Here is a 13,382-nt window from a genome sequence, read left to right on the forward strand (position 1 = left end):
TTCTTTTTAGTAATTAACATATATATAGCTAGCGAATTGATACAACCCGTCAAGCATAATCAACCACTAATTAACATATATATAGCTAACGAATTGATACATATATCAATAAGGAGAAGACAAGGGTTTGGTTTCATTTGAAAAGAGAAATCAAAGTATGACAATAATATGTAAGATAAGATGATCAATACAGTAATTCTATAATTATTAACTAAGAGAAGCACATAGTAAAATAGAACCAAAGAGAAGCATACAAAACCAAAAATTGAATGATGGAGAAACATTCTTTCTTACTTGAAATAGAGTAGGCAGACGACGACCAGAGTGGCAATGAACAGGCAACGAGCACGGGTGGGCAGGGAGCAACGACGACGAGCATGACAGAAGTGGTAGTAACGACCGAACGTGTGGAGATTAACGATTAACACTTGTACAACGGCGACAAGCGGAGGTAATTGCAGACTAGCAGTGACGAAGAGAGGGTGAGTGGGTGTGGAACCAAAGAGGGTGGGACGGTGGAAGGGAAAAAGTTAAGGATTGGAGATTTTTACCGTTTCAGTATTTCACTTTTGTAAAAATCACTTAAGTTCAATTTTAGGCTGTGTCCTGCATGTCTGGAATTCTTTTTTGTTTTTTTTACAGGATACATGTGGACACGGGAGACACGCGTGTCGAACAAGTGTCTATGTGTGTCATGTCTGAAATGTGTCCGACAAGCAGACAAGACAATTAAATGAAGTGTCTGTGGTTCATAGCTAAATTCTAATTTTTTATTGACTTTTTAATAAAATTCCTAAATTATCACACCATTTATCTTCAACTTCAACCCAATCATCATCTTCAACTGCCTCCCATCTCCCTCTCTATTGCCACCACTCGCCATCATCATAATACTCATTGCACAATATGAAAAAACGGTGTTAGTTTCTCTGGAGGAAGGTTGGTTAGTTTCTCCGAAAGCAACGTCTGATTTAATGTCAGAGTTGTCTTCACAGTTGTCATTGAAGCGGTTACAAAAACACTTAACAAAAACTGGGTGCTTATTATCGTGATTATCTTCCATGAAATTCTGCACCATTCTTGCTAGACACACACAGTTTGATTCCAAATCAGCCCCAGCTACGTCCTTATCGAAATGTACATCATTGTCGATGATCTTCTCCACTGGCACCGCCGTTGAACTCCTTAGAACGCAGGGGAATTGGTGCTCGAAGAAGTGCTTCAACCGCCACTTGGCCATCGGCTTCACCAACTTCAGCCTCCTCGTCTCTTCACAAAAATTAGAATCAATTAGTTGAATTTTCATTGTAAAAGGCATGATGATGATGATGATGATGATGATGATGAACAAGAAGATGAATGGTGAGAGGTGGCAATAGTGAGGGTTTTGAAAATTTGGAAATTGGAAAGGAAGAGATGGTGTTGGAGTTGAGGTTGAAGATAAAGGATGGAATAATTTGAGAATTTTATTAAAAAATAAAAAATTAGAGTTTGGGTACTTTTGTCATACGAAATTCATCTTTCATGGATATAACATTAGCTTTCTTATTTAATTGGTACTTTTGTCAACATTCCTAAAATTCATGGGTACAAATAGTTGTTTTTCTAAAAAGAGTGAAAAAATTACCATGATAGATATAGAAGAAGAAGGAGGTCAGAGAAATATCATAACTAACTACATTTTCTTTAATCCAAAATCATAAATATCGTTTTATTGAAAAATAAGTTTGGTCTAACAAAGTATAATTATTAAGATGAACAAAATTTTTTATATCTTATAACAAGTTTTAATTAATAACACATATATGTACAATCATTTTATCAATTTTTTTGGTGTACTGTCTGGAATCTAAGTATTTTGAAGTGATTCATTTCTAACAATACGGTTCATTTTCTATTACCTAAGAATGATAATAGCTACTCGTGGATGAGATCTCCCCTCCATCCCATCTAAGAAAATACTTTTCGTACCTGCTCTATTTTTATCACGGTGGATTTTCATTTAATTATCTCTGCGGGAAAGACAAATGCCAGCGAATATCTGTAAATATTATCTTTAAAAAAAATTTAAAAATATTAATACAAAACTATAATATAATCTAATATAATTTGATAAAAAGTTAAAAACTAATATAATGTAACACAATTCAAGCATAATTTAATACGATCTAGTCTACACATTAAAAAAATAAAATAAAAATATTTTTCAACATATAAATAACATAATTCACTTTAATATGTAAGGGTATGTTAGTAAATTCTTTTTTACAGAAATTTAGCGGGACAGGATTTTTATGGAAACGGGTATCTCTACCCCCATCTCCATCCTCATTTATTCGTGAGGACGGTTCCTATATACCTTGTCGTTGCGAATAATCTCTACTAGTATTTACTTACTTTCATGAGTTTCTTTTATACTACCTCTGTTTTAATATAATTATCAATATAAATATACTTGTAAGTTAAATTTAAAATATCATATTAACATATCTAAAATATTGAAAAATTTAAATGGAGGAAATCGATACCTAATATTATGGTTGGTATTCAATTTGAAATTGTCATATGAATCCTTTCTCCTTTATATTCTAATAAATTATAAGTTATTTTTTAGTAAATAGTCAAAGTCGTCTCTAAAAATATGGTCACCTGTTTTTTAAATTGACCATCGAAAGATTTTTTAATTAAATTTGTCCTTAAAAAATTTTAAGTTAGTTACATTAGTTATTTTTTTACTTTCGTTGCTCATAGCATCAAAATTTGCTAATATGATACGTTAAGTATCACCATATTACACACATGACAGTCCTAATTGGCTTCTAATATGATAAGTTTATGAAATTAAATCAAATCAACTCCAAAAGAGAAATTTCAATGTCTCAAGGTCTCCCTTAATTTTAGATTGATTTGATCTAATTGCATAAATTTATCATGTTAGCAACCAATTAGGACTGCCAAGTGTGTATTGTGGCCAATGCGATGTTACTAAACGTCCCACATTAGAAAATTTTGACGTTATTAGTGACAAATGGACTAATGTGACTAACTTAACATCTTTGAAGAATGAATTTGATTAAAAAATCTTTCGAAAACTAATTTAAAAATAAGTGATCCTTCAAAGACAAATTTAACCATTTACTTAATTTTTTCTCTCTCTCTTTGGGACAATATTTGGGTAGGAAAAATAAATTTATTGGCCCCATTATTTGAGGATTATTTTTTAGATATTATAAAATGAAAGGTGTAATACGATGATATTATACAAATTTAGTGTAATGCACTGATGTGGAATAGATTAATGTCAAATAAAAACATCACTAATAATTTGAGTTAATAACAAAAAATAGGTATTCTCATTTTCTTCAACAACTCCCAACCATTGATCAATGAAATGATGATTCTTGACTTCTCTTTTTTTCTTCTCTCTCTTCACTCATATCGTGATTCACAATTTGATTTAAATCGTGTATAACGATTTATGTATATACCGTTATTAATCTCATATATATACATTACACACTCAAATTCTTATTTCAATGTATTACACTTATCTAATCCTCATATTAAAAATAAAAAGTGTAATTGATCCTAATTTTTTCTCTTGTCAATAAAATACACATAGAACAATTCCCATAAATCATATTTATATATGCGTGCCATATTAAACCATTATTTTGTGACACATAATTGTTTGAAATAGACTAAGAGAGTAAAATAGATATAAAAAAATCACCTATTTTACCACAACATATATTCCATTTATATATATTTAAACACCTCAACTTTTTAAGTTATTGATATTTCTCACTTTTATCGTATTCCTAATATCATAAAAAATAGTAGTTTCCTTTTTCTTAAGAAAACAATTGTAGTGTTGATGAAAAGTGAAACAGTAAAATTAAAGCACCTTTAAATTGTGGCAATCTACCTAATTAAATAAGTTCTGTGAATTGTTTACCTGAATACACAAACGAGAAACCTCTTACGTACATGTGCAATTTCATCTTTATGTAAACCGTGAGAGCCAACCACAGTTTCAATGTAATACATAAACTGTTGCTACTAGGCATGGTTTACTTGTGAATGGAATTTGTCATAAACCGTGACAAGGAACCACGGTTTATGAAGGTAGGCAAATGCACATAAAACACGGTAAGCAGCAACGGTTTATGAAGAAGTTTAAGTAGGCATAAACCTTTGTTAGCTACAACAGTTTATGCGGAGGGAAAATCTCTCTCTCTCTCTATATATATATATATATATATATATATATATATATATATGTGAGTAAGATTCAAGTTGGTGAAGAGATTATTGTCACAATGGCAAGTGAGGAAGAGAGTACTCTTGTCTTAGTGCATTGCTCTGGAAAAATCCAAAGAAGCAAAAAATATGGTGTAAAGTTTACTGACAGAGAATCACTGAGTGTTTTCATCAGTTCATCAAGCACTTTGTCAGATTTGAAGAACAGAATCTTGCAGAAGCTTGGGGTATTTGGTAGCAAGTGGGTGAAGAAGCTATTCTATAATATTCCTATCGCAATTGTCTCGACCGGTGTTAAGTATGATACCTTTGTGCTAGCGCCTGATGAAGATACTAGGGTTCTGTTTTATTGTGTTAGGAGTTTTCCGGATGTCAGAATACATGAATTGTTCGCGAAGTTGGAGGTTGGTGTCGATAGTTCTGGGGCATCAGCTCCAGTTCATAGCTCGACTGCCGCGGGAGGTGCGTCTAGTTCAATGCATGTTGTAAGACCATTTGTTCCGCTGGTCGGATCCCCCTCATTCGAGGCTGATTTAGATCGAACAGAGGTTGTTGGTTCTGTACCTTTGGAGAATTCAGGGGTCTATGGGCAGGCATATGTGGTGGGCACCGGTGGTGGCTTGATCCATGATGCGCAAAGCTTTTGAGAACCTGATCAAGTAGAGAATGCAATGTCTGACGATGACTCTTACCAGGAGCCTGTAGATATCGTTGGGGACAGCGATGATGACACAGGTGCAAATTCACAAACAGAGCCTGGGCATTCAAGTTCTAGCACTCAGCAGTACCCTCCACACTTCTCCACTCTTAACTTGGAAGCTCTGGGTCAACATGCAGACAGTGGTCCTACAGTTGGGGGCTCTTCTACAGAATTTCAGATTGGGCAATCATTCCAGAATAAAGATGAGGATGTTTTGAGTGTGAAGGACTACAGCATCCATCGAGGTGTTCAGTACAGAGTCATCGAATCAGACCATCTGAAGTATCATGGAATGAATCTTATGAATTTGTGGCCTATAATGAGTCGCATCTTCATCCCTGAGCATGTCTGCTATATCCCTATAGAACTCTGACTGAGTAATAGGATCATCAATGTCCATCCTGACGGCCGCAGTTGTAAAATCAGCAAATGCCTATGCCTCGACACCCCCGAACAACTGAGAGCTACTCCCTACATCGTAGGTGGGCTGATCCATCCCTGAGGCCAAACCTCCAACATCCTCACCAACCTCGTGCTGAGTACCATCATCCTCAGCAGATGGTCCTCTGCCTCGAGCCCGTCCACGACCTTCTCGCCCAGTCTGTCGTCTGGCTCTACGTCAAGGAACACGATAATCCACCGGATCTCCATCACCAGCACCAGGGAGGTCCTCATCCAAACGGTCATAGAGCCATCGCCACTTTCAATCTGTGGTACGTGTGCCTATACGCCGACGTCGATCGACTCGCCTATTGTCTGGTCTGTCGTAAACCTGCACCCTGGGAGATGCCTGTGATGACCCTCGGTGACGAGCCTCCTCAATCAAGACAATCGGCCTCGGATCCTGAAAGGCAACATCTGGAGATAGGAATCTGTGGGCCACACGGCACCACCACTCAAGGTACTCAGCTGATGGACTGGGGTCAGAGACTCGATCGACCGGTATGGTTGATTAAAGCCGGTTCTCCCAATGCTGATGCCACTCCTGATAATATCTAGGGAACCATCGGTCCCCACCCCTGCCATCCTTCGCATGCAGCCAATCTATGTTCAGAGCGCACTGAGGGAGATGCTGAATACCGCCAAACTGAGGTAGCACCCTTTCCACCTGATACCACTCAATCGCAGCAAAATATATCAGGCTGGTGATGCTGGTTCATAGCCTACGGTGCTCGTCAATTAGTATCTCTGGATGAATAACAGAAGCAACCTTGGCAGAAGAATAAGGCTCCCACACAACTGTATCGAAAAGGTTAAACTTAGGTAAGACCATCAGATTTAACATAAACCAGTCCAAGTAAGAGCAATAATTACATGACTCACATCGTGGATACGCAATCGATCCAAAGAAAGGCGTGCAGACACCACTCTTTGATCTCCTGCATCGTTCCTCGGTAGATATGTTGCCCACCTATAATTTTCATTGAAATCATGTCATAACCAACAACAAAACATGATGTTCAACTTATAAACCAAAAATATTAAAATGTACCTGAATGCAAGCAGAAATCCGAATCCATCAAACCCACTAGGCCTCAAAGTGGGAAACCTCCAGAAAATCCAAGACTGTAGAAGCTGTAATGGCCCGGCCAAGTTAACAATGTTTCTGTTTGTCCCACGACAAAGACATCTATACAACCAGGCCAGTGCCGCCGAGCCCCATCTATATCTGCCCAACTCGTCCAATGATGCCAAATAAGGCAACCAGTGAAGGTGGACCCGGTTTGTGTTCTTGTCCGCAAACAGCTGAGAGAACAACAACATCAGAATATAGGCACGCGCGTATATACGCACGGTCTCCTCACTAGCATCTGCTGGGAGAATCCGAAACCTCTCATGGAACCATGTGTAGCACACTGTCATCTGCTTGACTTTACTCTGCGGAGGTAACTCCCCAAACAACTCGCGAAACCACACCCATGCCGGTCTTCCGTGTTCCATCAGATTCTCAAACTCAGTCAGGCACCCACTGATGGGATCCCCATCGATCGGCAAACCCAGCTGATATGGCACATCTTGCAAAGTGATAGTGCACTCCCAAATGGCATATAAAAGGTGCGAGTCTCAGGATGCCATCGCTCAATAAATGCGCTAAGTAGAGGTTTGTCAACCCAGAACCAGTGACTGTTCAGCCTAGCCAAATGATACAAGCCCGCGGTCTCCAAATACAGTATAATCCGGTCGTGTAAAGGCATATTATGCTGTCTCCTAACGCCACAAATAACCCTAGTAGACTGCAAAATGTCGGTAACAAAATTCCTCAACATACGACCAATACTAATAACATAGTGTAGAAAAAATTATCACATACCGACTTTGGTTTTCTATTTCCTCTAATAAATGGTAATAACAACATCAAAACAATAGGAATAACAACAATACCAACAGAAATAATTCTACTAACAATACCAATAATTATAATGCTAACACTTCCAAATTCTAAAACAAAATAAAAGTAATAATAATAACTACCATTATCATAATAGTAACAAATATAATAATACTAATAATGATACAACTACTACTGCTACTATGAAGTCATAATAACAAATTAAAAATAAAAGTAATAAAATGATATTACTAATAATAATTATAATAATAATAATAATAACTAACCTCTTCATCGATGAATCCAGCCATGTGAGCAACACTATTTAGTCGATACAAGCGAGCTTCGTCCTCCATGGCTCCACCACCCAAATCTTACCAAAACTTTCCAAAGCTCTCCCTGAAACTCTCTCAACCCCCCTTGCTTTTTCAATTTTTGTTTCAGCACAAATGATCCGCCATGACCATCAACGAATTATGTATTTATACTACTTTGCATGTAAATTGTGGGAACCAATAGGGTTTTTATTCAAGTCCCCCTCTTCATAAACCGTGGGTTAGGTCGCCACGAATTATGCCCAATCTTTTCCCACTATAAAACTTTGTAGCCTCCAACGGTTTACGTACAAAATAGAAATCGTGGTTAACTCTCACGATTTATATAAAGATGAAATTGCACATGCACGTAAGAGGTTTATGTTTTGTGTAATCAGGTAAACAATTCACAGAATTTATTTAATTAGATAGATTGTCCTTTAAATTGTGCATCTTTTATATATATATATATATATATATATATATAGACGTAAAAATAATTGGGTTTGACTTTTTTGTTTGTCTTGTTTCAATGGATTTTACTCAATTAATATGTTGGCTTGGTAGGGTTGGAAAAAGATCCAAAAATGAAAAAATGATGGCATAATCCAAGTGACTAAGTATATGTATATATGGACCCAAACATATATAACACGAGTGGTTTCTTCTTAACATTGTTATTGCTTGTTCACAAGATCATATTGTTGGAGAAATTATTACATGCTCACAGAAGAAGATTATGGTAAACTGTATGTTTTATTTATTTAATTATGAGGTGACACCTTACGGATTAGATTTAACATATTTCATGTCTTGCATTTATTGTAAATATAGAAATCCAACAACGAGAATTCAGATTGGTTTGTGCAACGTACTTTTTAATTAACTTGTGGTTTTTAAGCTTAATCTAAGAATTATGTCGTAACAATTTTTTATATAAAAAATATTATTTACACATAAAATATTAACCATCAAATTAGTCACTATTTATTTATATATAATATATGTATAGATTAATTTATTTTTAATATATATTTTATATTTTAATATATATTATATACTAATAATTAATTTTAACGTATACTTAACATAATTATTTTTTATACATTTTATTTGAGATTGAAATTTTTTACTTTGTTTATTCCTCTTGATCTTTAGTCCTAACGTTATCTTAATAAACACATAACAATTCGTAAAATTATAGCAAAAAATTTAGTTAAAGATGTAACCATTTTTGGCAGTTGATAAAGATATCAAATTTTCGACATTTTATAAAGTTTTACACACATACATGTATATAAATCATCAATATAATTTCAATCATATTAGATGTACATTAAAATTAATCATCAATATAAAATATACAATAAAATATAAAATATATATTAAAAATAAATTAAATTATACATATATTTATATATAAATACGTAAAGATAATTTAGTAATTGAATTTTAGTGTGGATATAATATTTTTAATGTAATTTATATTATATTCTACAAAAAAATTGACAGAAAATATACACATAAGAGTAATAAGAGTAATATTATATGATCAATAAATATTATTATTTTTTATCAGTACTTGATTAATAATAATTTTTATTTATATTTACATATATTTTATATAAAAAAATGTATATAATTTATATTTATATTTTACCAAAATTTTATACATATAAATAAATACAATTTATAACCACATTTTTTAAAATTTACACACATAAATTAATAAAATTTATTCATTAAATACAATTTAGTATTTATATTAGTCAAATAATAAAAAATAATAATAATTGGCCCAAGAATTTCTCTACACATATTAATCATTATAAGTGCCACCAAATAGGACCCCTCCCTAATCCAACGTAAAACCCTAGAAATTTGAAACAAAGAACATGCATGCATCTACAAAATTGGACACATCAATTCAGCGCCACACATGGAATACAACTCTTGATGAACCCAATCTTAACGTAGTGGATTTAATTTTGTGCAATAATAATGATGATAATCTTGATTGGGGTGAGTCCAAAAATCGAAATCAAAGTAGGGAACATGAAATGATGTGTTATATGGCTTCTTGGGGATGGAGTTTTGCGGAAACAAAATATAATAGCAAAGGGGACAAGTTGGAAGAAGATAAAAATTTGTGCATGATGGATTACCTAACAGTAACATAAACCCATACATGCATTCAATTTTCACATCCCAAAATATGGCCTTGTCTACATGCAATTGGAACACACAAACTAATAATGGAAAATGTACTACTTACTAACAACTATTAAAAAAGTTATCCCAATAATTCCCACTTCTTCATGTATACCTAATCCCCATATCTTGCTCACTAATGGATTCCATGTGGCAACCCTAGCTTGCTAGCTATTCTCTAGAATTTACTAAATGAAAGCTTGTGTTTAACTTATTATTATATTGTCATATTTTAATTAGTTGTTGCCATGTGTTCCTCTTTTTTCCTTTTTATAGTTTTGTTAGAATTATTAAGTTACTGAAAAGATGTTTGGCATGTCATTTATTTATAATCAATAAAAAGATAAAAAAAACAGTTATTCCTATTGAATCTTTTGGAAATGTGAATTTAATTATCCTTGTTCGTGTAGAAATTAACTTGTTAAGTGAAAATATTTTTTTCTAAACATTATTTAAAGAGTTTAAAACATAATAATAATAATAATAATAATAATAATAATAATAATTACGTGTGGACTTTATGGAAAAAGTTTACTTTCGTTATTGTAGTTTCTTCTATCAAAACTTAAAATCCCCACTTTGATCAAAATAAAATGAAAAAAGAAAAACTTAAAATCTCCAACGGTGAAATGTGGTTATCATTTTCCGTTTAAATAATGCAAGTTATTATTGAAGTGGTGGCTTGCACTTAAATATTCTAAGTACATATAGTTATATGCTTTAATATATATTAAGAAAATATGTTTTGCTTGTATACTTGGGTTAATTACTATCATTTCATGTCAGCATGTTTTAATAAAAGCCTTCGTTCGTTGAATCCTTTCCACAAAAATTAGAATCGGATTACTGAAGATAAAAGTAAGTTTCAAAGAAGTAAATAATAATTAACAATTTTTTTTGTTAACATAACAAATGAAGCTAATTTCATGTATAAAAGAGTTTTATATAGACATTTAATTATTTATTATTATGTCAATAAAAATAATTAATTTTTAAATTAACTATTTAAAAATCATCAAATCTATGAATCTAATTCATTGGAAGATCGTCTAAATAATTAACACTGTCAGCATATGGTTCTAAACATCAAACTAATTCGACCAGTTAAATTTGATTAACTGAGAATAAGTCATTAGATCAGTTCAATTCAAGGTAAAAATCGTTTACCTGTGAACTAGTTAAAAATATATAAAAAAAAAAGGGGTTAACTAATACGATTTTTTAATTAGTTAATCAATTTAAAATAATAAATCACAAAGTACTTTTTAAAAAATATACATTTTATATATAAATATATTATATTCACTTCAATCTAAGTTGAATTTTAGGTAAACTTTTGAACTATTGAACCTATATATTTATTGCATTTCCACATGAAGAACACTATTATCAAAGGGATATGTTATTTTTGAGTGAAAATTAATTTAATTTCTTGTATATGGACTGTATGTATATATAGCGTACTTATCATTAGTCAATTATATATATGGTTGTAATAAAAAAATTAAAAATTATGTTCACCTTGATTTTATATTAGAAGGAGGAAATGTTCACTATCAATTGTTAGCTAGCTAGCTTAAGCACACAATAACACGTTTGATAGATATGCATGATTTGAGAAATCAATCAATATTATGATGTCGAATTTCCCTTATTCTTAATTGGGAAAAATCCATTTCACAAATAATATAATCCTTGTTATTATACTTTTCCTGTAAGAATAATAACAATGGAACTTTCGTTCAACAAATAATAATAACAACGCAACAACAACAACAATAACATATTGGATGCTCTCAAAGTTATTGTTAAATAAAAAGGGATATATAATCTCAATATTTTGCTAATTTCGTTTAGAAGTTTTATGATTTCCTTTAATTTGTTAATCAAGATGTGCTCATTTTTATTTTTACGTGCATGAAGTATTAGGGCTTGAGGCGAAGAAAAAAAAATCAAAATAGTAAGACTAATATATAAATAAATAATTATAAAAAATTTATAACAAAAAATTTAAATATTTTCCGATTATTAGGATCCTAAAGTCAGAGACAAATAATAAAAAGAAAAAGAAAAAAAAGGAAAAAATGGGTTATGAATGATACATGCATGTAGTTCAAATCCCTGATCATTAATCAAAACAACATTAAGAACACAGAAAAAATAGAACAGAATACTACTTAAAAAAAAATTCTTAATACTTCTACCATCTCTATCCAAAAAATAGGAGTTACTAGCTTAACCATATATAATATATATTAAGATTAGTACTAATCTGCATGATTTAATTTGTCTCCTACTATAGCTTGCAATGATTGATTTTAATGCCTATAAATTATGAGTCCTCAAAACAAAGTTTTAATCCATCAATTAATTGGCCCACTAATCAAACATTTTTGTTTCACTAAAATTCTAAACAAATATATACTGCAAGAATATCTAGCTTTTGTCAAGCTTAAAAAAACAAGACTATGAATTAGATATGTAATTACCAAGCTTCTGAAAATCAGTCAATCAAATCGATCAAATTATAAATCGACGAAAAAAGCAGTTTAAACAAAAGATATAATCATCTATTTCAAAGTTGTGATTGAACTGTCGAACTAGTCAGAAATTATCCGATCAAATCAAATCGAAATCTGGTCGGTTTTCTCATTTTGAACAAAAAAGCAACGTTTCGTCCATTAATTAAAAAAAAGTAGAAAACAGTAATCCAGTGACCGTAATCCTCTCACTTACTCACTCATTCACTTACTACTAGAGTACCAGGCAGCAACATCTCTTTCTTTGAGCTCCTTCCTCACTTGCTCCGTCCAGCCACCGCTGTGTCACTATCGTCGTCGCAACTGCACGAAGCAACTTCCCTGCTTTGGTCGTCTCTGCTACTGCTCAAAGCCGCTGTCTACAAATCGTCTCGTGTCCTTCATTCATCGCGTAGCTGCTATTCTGTCACGCCAGCTTTGTTCTGCCGCCCTCCGACCCTTCTCTGCTCCATCTCCGTTGTGCACACCCTTCTTATTCTTCCATCTCGTCGCTGTTCTTCAACTAGTCCCGCCACCATCGCCGGCCGCGCTTCTCCATCGTCATCCCAACACCTCTGTTTGCCACACTTTCACGTCTGTTTTGTCGATCTTTCCCTCTGTTTTGCCGTGCTTTTGCTGCAATTTTTCCGTGCTTCTACCGCGCTCCAGCCATTGACTTCCAGTCACTGCTCAACCTTTCGTTCATCCATCTCCGTCAAGTTATAAAGCTCTATCTTGCTCTCCCTCTTCTGTTAATTTTCAGTTATTATTTTAGTTTGTTGTTGTTTTAATTATTAGGTTGTTGTTCCAAACTTCCAATATTTGCTTTGTTTTGTTTTTGGTTTACTGTATTAACTTGTTTTGATAATTAATGTGTTATGTTATGTTCTTGTTTTGATTATTAATTGGTTTTGATATGTTCTTGATCTTATTAACTTGTTAATTTGATAAATTATTGTGGTGGTATTGTTCTTGACTTTGTGATTGTTAGGTTGTTGTGCTATTCTTGACATTTCAACTTGTTAATTTGATAAATTATTTTTGTT

Source organism: Arachis hypogaea, chromosome 9 (genome assembly GCF_003086295.3).
Source record: "Arachis hypogaea cultivar Tifrunner chromosome 9, arahy.Tifrunner.gnm2.J5K5, whole genome shotgun sequence".
Lineage (NCBI taxonomy): Eukaryota > Viridiplantae > Streptophyta > Magnoliopsida > Fabales > Fabaceae > Arachis > Arachis hypogaea.